Source organism: Hipposideros armiger, unplaced genomic scaffold (genome assembly GCF_001890085.2).
Source record: "Hipposideros armiger isolate ML-2016 unplaced genomic scaffold, ASM189008v1 scaffold_1687, whole genome shotgun sequence".
Taxonomy (NCBI): domain Eukaryota; kingdom Metazoa; phylum Chordata; class Mammalia; order Chiroptera; family Hipposideridae; genus Hipposideros; species Hipposideros armiger.
The window spans coordinates 32,584-44,071 of NW_017733037.1; the positions used below are offsets into that span (position 1 = coordinate 32,584).

Here is an 11,488-nt window from a genome sequence, read left to right on the forward strand (position 1 = left end):
CAGTCTAATCCTGAGAAAATGTCAAACAAACCAAATTTGAAGGGCATACTACAAAATATTTAACCAAAACTCTTCAAAAGTGTCAAGGTCATGAAAGACAAGAAAAGACTGAGGGGCTGTCACAGACAGGAGATGAAAGACACACAGAAACTAACTGCAATGTGATATCCAGGCTTAGACACTGGAATAGCAAAAAGACATCAGGGAAAAACTGAGGAAATATGAATAAAATCCATAGTTTGGTAAATAGTATTGTACCAATGTTAATATCTTAGTTTTGACCATCTTACCATGCAAGATGTAAGATGTCAACCCTAGGGAATAAGGCAACTCTCTGTACTGTCTTTGCTACTCTTCTTAAGACAAAATTATTTCAAAATAAAAAGTGTTTAAAGTGCTGGAAGAATCTTAAGTGCAAAATTGGTTCAACCCCGCAACCATTCTTTCATTTGGTCAATCACATATTTCTAAAATTTAAGCTCCATCAGAGCAAGGGATTTATTTGTTTTGTTCAACTCAATAGTCTCAAAGTGCAAGTATAATGCATGATGAGATGAGGTTTTTTGTTTTTGTTTTCTTTAATTGAAGGGGAAAAAAAAGATTGAATGAATTGGACTTACCCTTACATTAAAAATAAAATAATAACCATAGCAACAAACTCAGGATATCAAGGGTGTTCTCATGTTCTATTTTTTTAAAGTCCTCTCGAATTCTCATAAGCCATTCCTCATCTTCCTGGTTTTCGGGAAGTGAGATGAATTTACTGACAAGGAATCACACCGGGCCTTGTTTCAAGATTCTTTAATCATGAGACTAGATACCACCTTGCGAAAATTTAATGAGGAGCTACAGGGGCCTGGGGCCATGGACAACCAGTCCTATGGAAAGTGATCTGGAACTCATTCCCAATCACCAGGAACTTGTTAAATGATGTACTCTGTGACTGATGGAGGTTTTTGAGTTAACACTGCAGGAAGCTGACAGGGCACAGGTTACACTCCGCTTTATCTTCAAACAGGTTTTAGGAGGAAGGGAAAATTGGAGGGAGATTACAAACACCTCTGGTGAGAATTCTTTAAATGTGAGAGTTTCACCCTGCTGTCAGAAAGCTTCATTCCTGACACTTTCCTCTATCTAAACAGAATCATCTTTTGGAGTGTAGAAATGACAGGATATGGCTTTTCAATCACAGAAAGGGTAACTATTGCTGAAGAGATTCAACCCCTGTAATCTGACACAACAAGAAAAAACGAAATATTCTGAGCCACATTCAGCATGTGCTACTTTTGAGCCAGGACACAAATAATGAGCCTGCTTAGCAACTGAATTGGCCAAAATAAATAATATATTCTCTTCTGCTTCTTGCCTCTCTTTATGATATATAATTCTTGCTGAAAACCAACGAGAACATACCATATGGATTGTGTGTGTGTGCTAACCTCATAAAATTACAAATAAAAACTTTTACAGAATCATAGCATCTGCTTCAGTGTCGCCCTGGAGAAAAGTCATCTTTGTGGAATCACATGAGAACATATCGTTTAATGTCTCAATTGCCTTCCACATTTGGCGTTCGTGTCGTCATTGAGAGAGCTTGGAGAGCATCTGCAATAAATACCAGATGAGCCACAACAGTCTCTGGAGAGAAAAAGGCTTTGGCTTTATGTTACTGATAGTATTATCAAAATTGAAGCAGAGTGCTACTAATTTGTTTGTAAGAACCTATGGTAGGATATTTAATACACGTTTTCTTAAAAAGCAAATGGTATGACCAAATGTGGAATGTAATATCCAAAGAGTTTGACCTTAGCTTTCAAACTGGAGCTACTAGAAGGGTGTCAAGTTAGAAGTCCACCAACGGGCCGGAGATGAGCCTGGAGCCAGCTTTGTCTTCCTTTTATCTGTGTGTCCCCTTCCACAAAGACAGATCACACCTGAATATTTTTCAGAGGTAACCACGTATGACCATTCCTGTGGCTACCACCATGGTCTAGGCCATCATGTTCTCCTTGTCTTGCATATTCCTTACATTTATCCAGTGGTGTGCTGGTAAACCAGCCTTCCAACAATCATCACAGCAAAAACAACAAAACCCTTACTTGTGGTGTTTGCCAATTTCCAATATGTAAATTCTCCCACCATGGCCTATTTGAAACTACTGACAGTTTAACAACTAGCTGGCAAAATTCCTGAATATTTAACAGTTGGCTCCCTTGTGCTGTCTCAAGCCCACCACAGGCTCCCTGCATTGTCCCATGCAGCCTGTCATCTGTAATCGCCTAGCTTAAAGCTCTTCCACAATTCCCATGTTCCTGAGTACTAAGTGCTAAAGCTCTCACTGAATTTACAAGGCCCTCCATCTGGCTCATACCCACCTCTCTGATCTCATTTGATGCCTCTTTAATCACACACCAGCCATACTGATTTTTTTCTCTCAGTTCCTTTAATTTATCATAATCCCTCTGGTCATTGGGCCATCAAATATGTGGCTCCCTGGCTCTCTTCATCTTGACAACTTTTACTTCTCCAGATTATTAGCTTAAACATTCTTGGCCAGGAAAACTCTGAACATTTTAAACCAGGTAAGTGTTCCTAATGTATGTTCCCACAGCTTTCTGCACATCAGAAAACTCCTCGAAGTCCATCAGGATTACTTGTTTAATTACCCATCTACCCTCAAATCTAGAAGCTTTCTGAAGGCAGAAACCATGACTTTGAGACAATCACTTTCTCTCCAGGGACTACAAAAAGTATTAGTAGTCCTCAAATACTTGTGAAATAATCAGTAAATGGGGATTTTCATCTCATATACTCTCCCCTTAGGAATAGGTGCATATTTACAAATAATAATAATAATAATAATAATAATAATAATAATAATAATAATAAAAAGATAGCAGTTACATTCAGAGTTGTAACTTTTGCCATTCAGAGTCAAATAAATTCCAAAAAAGAAAGTTCTCTAAATTCCTAAAAGAAAAGTATGGCTTAAAAAGTAATATATTCTGAAAGCTGAGGTCTTGTGAAATCAAAAGGCATGTAGCTTATGGTAATGACTGAGAAATGCCACCATAGAGAGGCATTCTAAGTATAAAACAGGAACGCATTTCTTCCCACTCTAGGGACACGCTTTTGAATCTTGATTCAGAGCTTGGAACTCAGAGATGAATTTTTGTAAACTTGTCAGAGGTGATATACACTAGATCTCTGCATTAAGAAAGACATCGAACAAAATGATTGTCAAGTTTGCTTCCAACTCAAAGGGTTATATCAAATAAATATGAATGGTGGGTAGTGGTAGAATTATATAGTCCTCTTCTGTATCCACTTAGTTTTTTGTCCTGGTGGCCTGGCAGTGACCTTGAAAGTCAGAGGACAATATGCGGGCAGTGGGGGCACACTCCCACTGAGCCATGCCCAGAAAGAACAGGGTAGCATGGTGAACATCCTTTTGCTCCACAAGCCATCAACCTCTTCCCAAAGGTTGGTGTTGGAAAAAATTATCTTCAGGGATTCGAGGGACTAAAGGTGTATGTAAAAACAAAACAAAATTTTTAAGATAGGGTGCCTGTGTATTCTTAATCCATATAGATTTCTACATGTGGTTTTCCAAAGAAACCAACCCAAAATATTAGAGCAGTTTATAAAGAATGCCTTATAAATATTAAAATGTATTTTTGAAAGCTCAACTGAAATTAGGACCCCAGAAATAAGAAACAGTGCTTCGTTCTTTTAGGATACAAGTGCTGATTACTATCTATTAGGGGCCTCAAATTAATTTTGCAGGTGGCAATGGGGGTGCACATCTGAATATTACGGTCTGTGTCCTCAGAGTGCTCGCAATATAGAAGACAGACACAGTGTAAATACTTGTAATCCTGAATGGTGAGTATTTTCATAAAAGTACATATGAACTCCAATTCAAGAACAGGGGGTGGATGCCATGTGTTGTTCTCTTTTAATTCATTCTTTAAATGGACACAGAATGTTTTCAAATAGATCTAATGTTACTCATTTCCCTCCTCCAATTTTAACATACCAGAAATACTGTTACATTCAATGTGCACATTGATTTTAAATGGTATCCCATTTTCAAAAATGTTTAAAAGTGAAAACAAATGCTTTTGTATAGAAGTCAAGAGATAGCGAGGTGAGGAAAACTAACTTAACAAGTAACAGCCAAATCCCTGTTAAGTAATTATATTAATAGAGAAATCTATTGCAAGTATATTTGAGGAGTGGTGTGGTGACAAAGGTGCGCTCTGCCTCTGTGCTTGAGTTTTGACTGGGTCAAGTTTGGGTTGGCATGGGGAAATGGGGAGTGCACTATACAATTTAAGGAAAAACTGAAACGATTTGGGAGTTTCCAGGGCAAATCCAAGAGCGAGGGAAGATCCAAACAGAGGGAACAACTGTTCAGTCAACACTGTGAGCCTCATGCTCTAATACTTGAGAATCCAGGAATTTTCCTCTCAAAATTTAAAAGGAAGGTGGGGAGGGGGCTTAATGAAATGTAAGGTATAAGCAGGGCTGGGTTCACAGGTGTGCAACCTTTGTGGTCACTCCACGCTGCATTTACTGTTCTGATGTTGCTGCCTGGAAATTCTTAACAACCTTTGAAGCTGTATTTTGCAAGTGAGATCCCAGAGGACAATGGAACATGTTTGTGAGCAAAGGAGATTCGTGTACTATGCATGTCTGTCATTTCTTGACACTTCATTTGCATATGGTCTCAATATCCTGTGAGCACAGAAACCCCATGGACCTGCTGTGAGTGGAGCTCAGCATGTTGTCTCCTACTAAGTGGGGCCATGACAGCCCCTAGAAGCTTCGCTTTCAATTCAAACAGAACTTGCTTCAAATGCAGAAAGGAGGCAATGGCATTCTAAGAAACACAAATGATCCAGAAATCCTACCACGTATCTTCTTACTTGCATTGCTTCTCTGTATTAGCTCATTATCTATGCTCAAAATGTTGACTTCTAAGGAAGGAAAAGACAAGACAATACATAGTTCCTTCTCCTTTCAGGTCTTCCTTATGGATGGATAATAAGCCTAAGTAAGACACAGGAGTGTTAGTAGAAGGTATACATATCAAGAATTGAAATAAAAATGGTTGCATTAATTTCCACTGTTCTAGTAATAATTAAATATGTTCATGTAAAAGTTACAAAATACAAATTGTGTAATTTCAGTGATTCTACATATGAATAATGTTATATTTGCAGTGAAAAATGGCATTGCACAATGCAAAGATGAATGGTAAATTTAAATCTAATAATTAAAATTATTAATTTTTCTTAATCAGAACAATAATAAATAACATTTTAGAAAAACACCATGACATGCTGAGAGACTACAGAGGAGGAGGAAAAACTTTATGTTTTAGTACCTTCATATTTTAGTGCCTTTTTTTTCTGTGCTTTTGTGAACAATGGGCTCCATGATTTCATTATTCACTGGGTGCCACAAATGATGTTTCTGGTTCTGGATATACATATATACATACATGTATATACATACATATATACACACATATATACACACATATATACATATATATCACATATGGGGTGCCAAAAAAAGTATATACATTTTACTATACATGTATGTCATATATAATACATATATTATATATCTATTATGTATATATAATATTCACATATATACATATATACACCTATGTGTCATATAGGTATATATATGTCAGCAAGACAGAGGGAGGGAGGAAGAGGTCTAGAAATCATGTGCACACACACCTAAAGGCAGAGCGAGGGATAGGGGTTTACAACCGAGTCTCTCAGATGATTATTTATCTCAGAATAGTTTCCTCTTTCAAGTTCTAGTTACTGTAGTTCTTGCATATGATAAAACATTCTTTGTTACATATTTGATACTGATGAAAATTATAGACTTATTATACTCATTATGTATACTTTAATCTTTTTCTCAATAGTGTATACATGTATACAGGTATATGTACACATATGTACGTGTTTGTATATTATCTTGGCAATATTGTCACCATTAAGGATTTTTAAAAGTATTCAACCGATAATCTGTTGAGTCTACCCTCAAAACAAATCCAGAATCCGAACATGTTCCCCACCTCCACCTCTACCAAGACGGAGCCACCATCCTCGGGCACTTGAATTACTGACTTATTGTCTTAACTGGCTTCTGTGATTCTGCACCTCCCCACACCTCATGTATCCTTTTAACACAGCAGCCAAAGGGATCCTTCCAAAATTTAATTCAGATCATGAGCCCCCTTTGCTCAAAATCCTTAAATGGATTTCCCTCTGTGTGGAATAAAAGCCCATCCCTTAGATTGGCTCCAAGGTTCTACAAGATCTGGTTTTCAGATCTCAGCTCTTATTGCCTCTGCTATCTTCCCTCCTCTCCAGCCATGTTGACCTCCTTGATGTTTTGTTTTCTTTTCACACCTGCTCATCCCATCTCCTTGAATCCTCTTTCCCCAGATATCTCAATGGCTTGCCCCCTTACCTCTTCTTTGTGAGGTCTTTTCCATTCACCCTTTTTAAAATACAACTTCAACTCCATCTCTTCCACCCACGCATTCTCTCTTCCATCAAGTGCCATTTCCCCCAGAGCACTAGCACCATCCAGCACATTACATATTTTACTGATCTTCATTTAAAATGGTCTGCCCCTGGGAATATAATCCCCCTGAGGGCAGGGACTCCTTTCTGTTTTGTACAATGCTGCATCCCCAGTATTTAGAACAGTAACTAGTACTTAATGGGAACTCAATAAATAAATGTCCACTGACTAGAGAAATACATGAACACTGGCTGATTTATTAGCGTGCTGGAGGTGATAGCCTCTAAGACGGCTAAGCTCCTGGATTTTATGACTTTGGGGAAATAAATGTTTAGTCTCGTTATGTCATTGTAATCTGCAAGTTTTCTTGATTATTTAAAAGAAAATACTCTCTTTAATATCTTCGCTTTAATTGTACAAAATCCCCTGTCACCTGAGAGTGGTGAGGTGTAGAGCACCACACTGCAGATACTTCTGAGATTCTACAGAAGCTGTCAGGGGCTTGTATCCAGCAGCTTAGTCAAGCACTTGCCCCGATTAACACCTACAAGTATTCTCAGCATGTCTATGGTTTTGTTTTTGGTGCTGGTATTGACTTTTCTTGGGATTCGTAGACCAAGTGGCTTCTAAGGTTCATTTGAATATGAGAATTAGTCCCCCAGCCTCAATATCAATACACTTCCCTTAAAGCAAGCAAGGCTGATTCTACTTTATAAACCTCACTTAGTCTGGTATTATACTGGGGACCTACAAAAATAGAAAAAATGAAATACTTTGATATATATCCTTTCCAAAATAAAATTATAAAATTATCTTTAGAATATTATAGGTGCGTTGAAAGGGCTAATTGATATTTTTTAGTCTATGTAGTCAAAGTAATTTCTTCTAGATGCCAATATGTATACTCTGAGAATTCTTTTTATTGCAAATAACAGAATCCATCTGAAACAGTTTATGAATAAATGGAGGAAGTCTAGGGATAAAAATGTCTTCTGGAATGTCTGTATTCAGGAATTCAACTGATACCATAAGATTCTCTCCCTCTCTCTCTCCTTCTCTCTCTCTCTTTCTCTCTCTCTCTCTCCCCCTTCAGGCAGTTCTTCTTCCTGTGGTATACAAGAGAGCTGATGACACCCTTTGACTCATATTCTGCCAACTTATCAAGTCCAGTGGAAAGAGATAGTTTTACTAATATTTATGGTGAAAAGCTAGGGAAGAATTGTCCTGAGATCACATACTACATGCCCATTGTTTTACCAATCTCTTTGGCTAAAGAAGTACTCTGATTGGTCTTCATAACCACCATGACCACCCCTGTGACAGATGAATGGAGTGAGCAGGTTCCCTCAACCACAGGACTATTGAAAAGTGTGCTTTTTATACTTGCATACCACTCAATGTAAGCAACTAGAAAGAATTCAGCCAATTCTTATTTAAAAGAACTATGTCTAAGAAGTTTGATGATTCAGAGCTCTAGAATGAGACTGGCCTGCAGAAGTCAGGAGGCGTGACTTGGCAGTGAGCTGGGGAACGAAGGTGTAGTGGGTACCTTCTGTTTGTAACACGCAATGCTCCCTGTGCTACACGTGGCCACACTTGTCTCCTTTTCAGCCTTTGACACATCCCTGTGAGGTAGATGTTCTTATTCCTTATCTCGTGGTTGAGAAAGTAAGTTGACCTAAGTCACAAGCTTGGACACACAAGAATCAGAGCCTAATTTTGATCCCAGATCGAATTCTGAACACCACGTGCTTTTCAACACATGGTAATGTACCTACTTGGAAAATGTTGGTGCCCTGACAAAGTAAGTAGAGGTTTCATTTTGTTTTGCTTTCCCTCTTCCTTTCCTCTAAGAAAAAAAAAAAAAAGACGTGTTGCCTGTTAGAGGTCAACATTGACACAGTGATCCATTCCCAGGATCTAGGAGCCTGAGTCCAAGAAAGGCCATGAGGTCATTGGCATCGAAAGCACCAAGAAAGATGGGAAAGGCCTTTGGTGGCGAGTTTAAGATAGAAGATTTCCTTTTCTACTACTAGCATAACATTTTAAGGATGGAGATTTGGTGGGAGTTTTTTGTTTCTATACATAAATGACAAATTAATCATTTGTCGTGGATTTTATATTAATTAGTTGGTGTGGAAAGTCAGACTGTGTTATTCACTTACATAACAGCCATTTATTGAATTTTTACTATGGGGTAAGCATAGTAGAGAAACCTAAGGGCATAAAAATACCTAATGAATCAGTAAATATATAAACCAGTGCTGAAGCTAAATAAAGGAAAGTAGAAAAGGAAAGAGCAAAATTCAGCTAAATCAACAAAATCTCACACGGGCCACCTCGGGTATTTCTATCACTCGCATCCTGCTAAATCTAGAGGACGACGTGTTAGGGCCAAGTACAACTCTTGTTCTTCCTCCTACAAAATTACAGTAGACTTTGAACTTGTGGTTTCTGTCCAAGTGAAATCTTCCCACGACTTTGTTCCTGACATTTCGCTATATAAAAAGAAAAATCTAATTTCTGTACAGAAAAACAGGATTTCAAAATTCAACCTAGAAGAGTGAAAAGTTTAAAATATCCAATCTCTCAGTGACTTTAATATCACTTCGTTTAGAGCCACTAAAGAGCAAAGTCGTTCATTTTTAGTTTTTCATTAAAAAAAAACAAAGTATCTATGCATAAAGATCCAAAAGCCCCCAAAGGAGCTTGATGGACTTGATCAATATGGAACAGAAATTTTCACTATCCACAAATATGTATGCAGTGAAACCTGCACAGTCACTCAATTCCTACAGGACTGATTCCTCCACGAGTCCCAATGGCACACTTGTGTATCTATGTTCATGTTCCTCTGCATCTTACTCAAGTAACAACTCCTCACTCTCTCAGGATCTAAAGCCCTTGCCCTTGTCATGCTACTTTTTGCCTCTGTGCCTTTTTATACACACTTATTCTTTTGGGCAAAAGTCTTTTTAGCACTTTTAGGCCTAGCGAACTAATATGCGTATGGTCTTCAAGATTTAACTCAAACAAAATTCAGGGTACTGTTACAAAAGGAAAAAAATCACCCATGCATCTAGTCTCCTAAAGTGTTTTCTAAATATTTTTTACATACCTCTACTATAGCTCTTTTATTACAATAATTTACATTAAATCAAATTAGTTATATGTTTTTATCATTGTGGTTTATATTTATTTATGTACACTATTTTTTTACTCCCCCTAGTTTAATCCTCCTTCCCTCCCTCCATCCCTCCCTTCCTTTTCCTTTCTTCTTTCCTTCCTTCCTTCCGCACACTATTTTTACAAACCATCTGAGATAGTCAGTTTTTGTAATTTGTCCAGACAGTGCAACACATCAGTGGCAGCAAGTAAACTGCTCCTGCCCCTGATTACATTCATGGAAATACACAGAGGTTCTTCTGAGAGCAAAGCAAAGTTCAGGGAGGTTGTCTCCTTGCTGTTCTGTTACCGCCAGGCTGTAATTATAACTGTTTACAATCCTGTTAGTTATACATAGCTTTTCATGCTATGTGTAGGTGGTACACTCATTCATTTGTGAGCTAAGACAGAATTATTCCATTTGGTCAACAATTCATCCGGGACACTATATACGATTTTGAGTGTTGTAATTAAATTTTAAAAGTAAATTCAATTTCCCCAAATGATTTCATCTGGACTAAGTCTTTACATTCAGAATTTATATTCTTGTACTTCACAATTATAAAGGGAAAGGAAAGAAATGCTGAAATATTAACTCTAACTCTTACAATGAACAATAACCTTGATTCAAAAACTAATTCTTGGCCAGTTACATGGACAGTGACTACTGCCATTACTTCCAACCCACTTTTATTTAAATACAAATGAAAAGAAGTTAGGTAAAAACACTTCAATGTACAGTATGCAATCGTCTAAGACATGAGAGTCTTCAAGAAAGCTCATAATGCTACAAAAGCATGAGAAACCAGATAATTACATTAAACATTGATAGTCATATGACTGAAAAGCAGTGGAGCCCATTTATTTAGCAGCATGGACCCAGGCTGGCCTAAAGAAGACTCTTGTGGTAAAAATAAAACTGTAGGATTAAAACAAACAAACAAACAAACAAACTCCTAGGAACACAATTAAAGGGAAAAAAATTCCAGTTGCAAAACGCTTCCACAATTAGCAGGTGGGTGTGCTTCATGATGCAGAAAAGACAGCCTACTGCGCAAGTTCTGAAAAAGCGAATAGTTAATTCAATTAAAGGGTGGTAACACCTGCAGTAAGAACACAAATTAGTCCGTTATCTATATTGCATTTATCACAGGATACAATCTGAGAACAAGTTATTACAATGACTGTGTTTTCATTTTATAAATTTTGCAAAAACGTTCAAATCAAAGAGGCGTAATCTCCAATCCTCGCTCCTACAGATGGGTTTTAATTCCTGACCCATCAAAGGTCTTCACAAGGTAAAATCGCCATCTCTAGTTACAGTCTATCTTCCTAGGTACGTGCAGACTTTATTTTCGGTTCTTTTGAGCCATTTTTTATTTGTGTAAAAAAAGACTCGGCGTTGCAATTTTAAACAGCAAAACAAAACACACAAAAACTTGGGGAAAAGTCACACGTAGAATGATTTCATAGAGACAGAAGTTTTCTAAAAAAATACTGTTCATGATTTAGTGGAATTAGGAGCTTGCAACCATACTGTTTAACAATTACATATGTTGCTCATTTTCTGATATTTCATTCCAACAAGAGCTGTACACTGTCAGTTTGGTTTTGTGACTACTGATAGTCATATTTAGTTGAAATGGAATACATTTCTGGGCGGGCCGAGTGGCGCGATGGTTGAGAACTCGCTTGGGATGCCGGAGGGCCCCGGTTCGGATCCCACATATGAGGGCCGGTGACACTGCCCTCCACAGCT

At 37.7% G+C, this 11,488-nt stretch overlaps 1 pseudogene; it reads right to left on the minus strand.

Annotated features, from left to right (window-relative positions):
* Positions 1-11,304: 11,304 nt before the first annotated feature.
* Positions 11,305-11,488, minus strand: part of LOC109378006 (small integral membrane protein 19-like) — a 4,887-nt pseudogene continuing 4,703 nt past the window's right edge.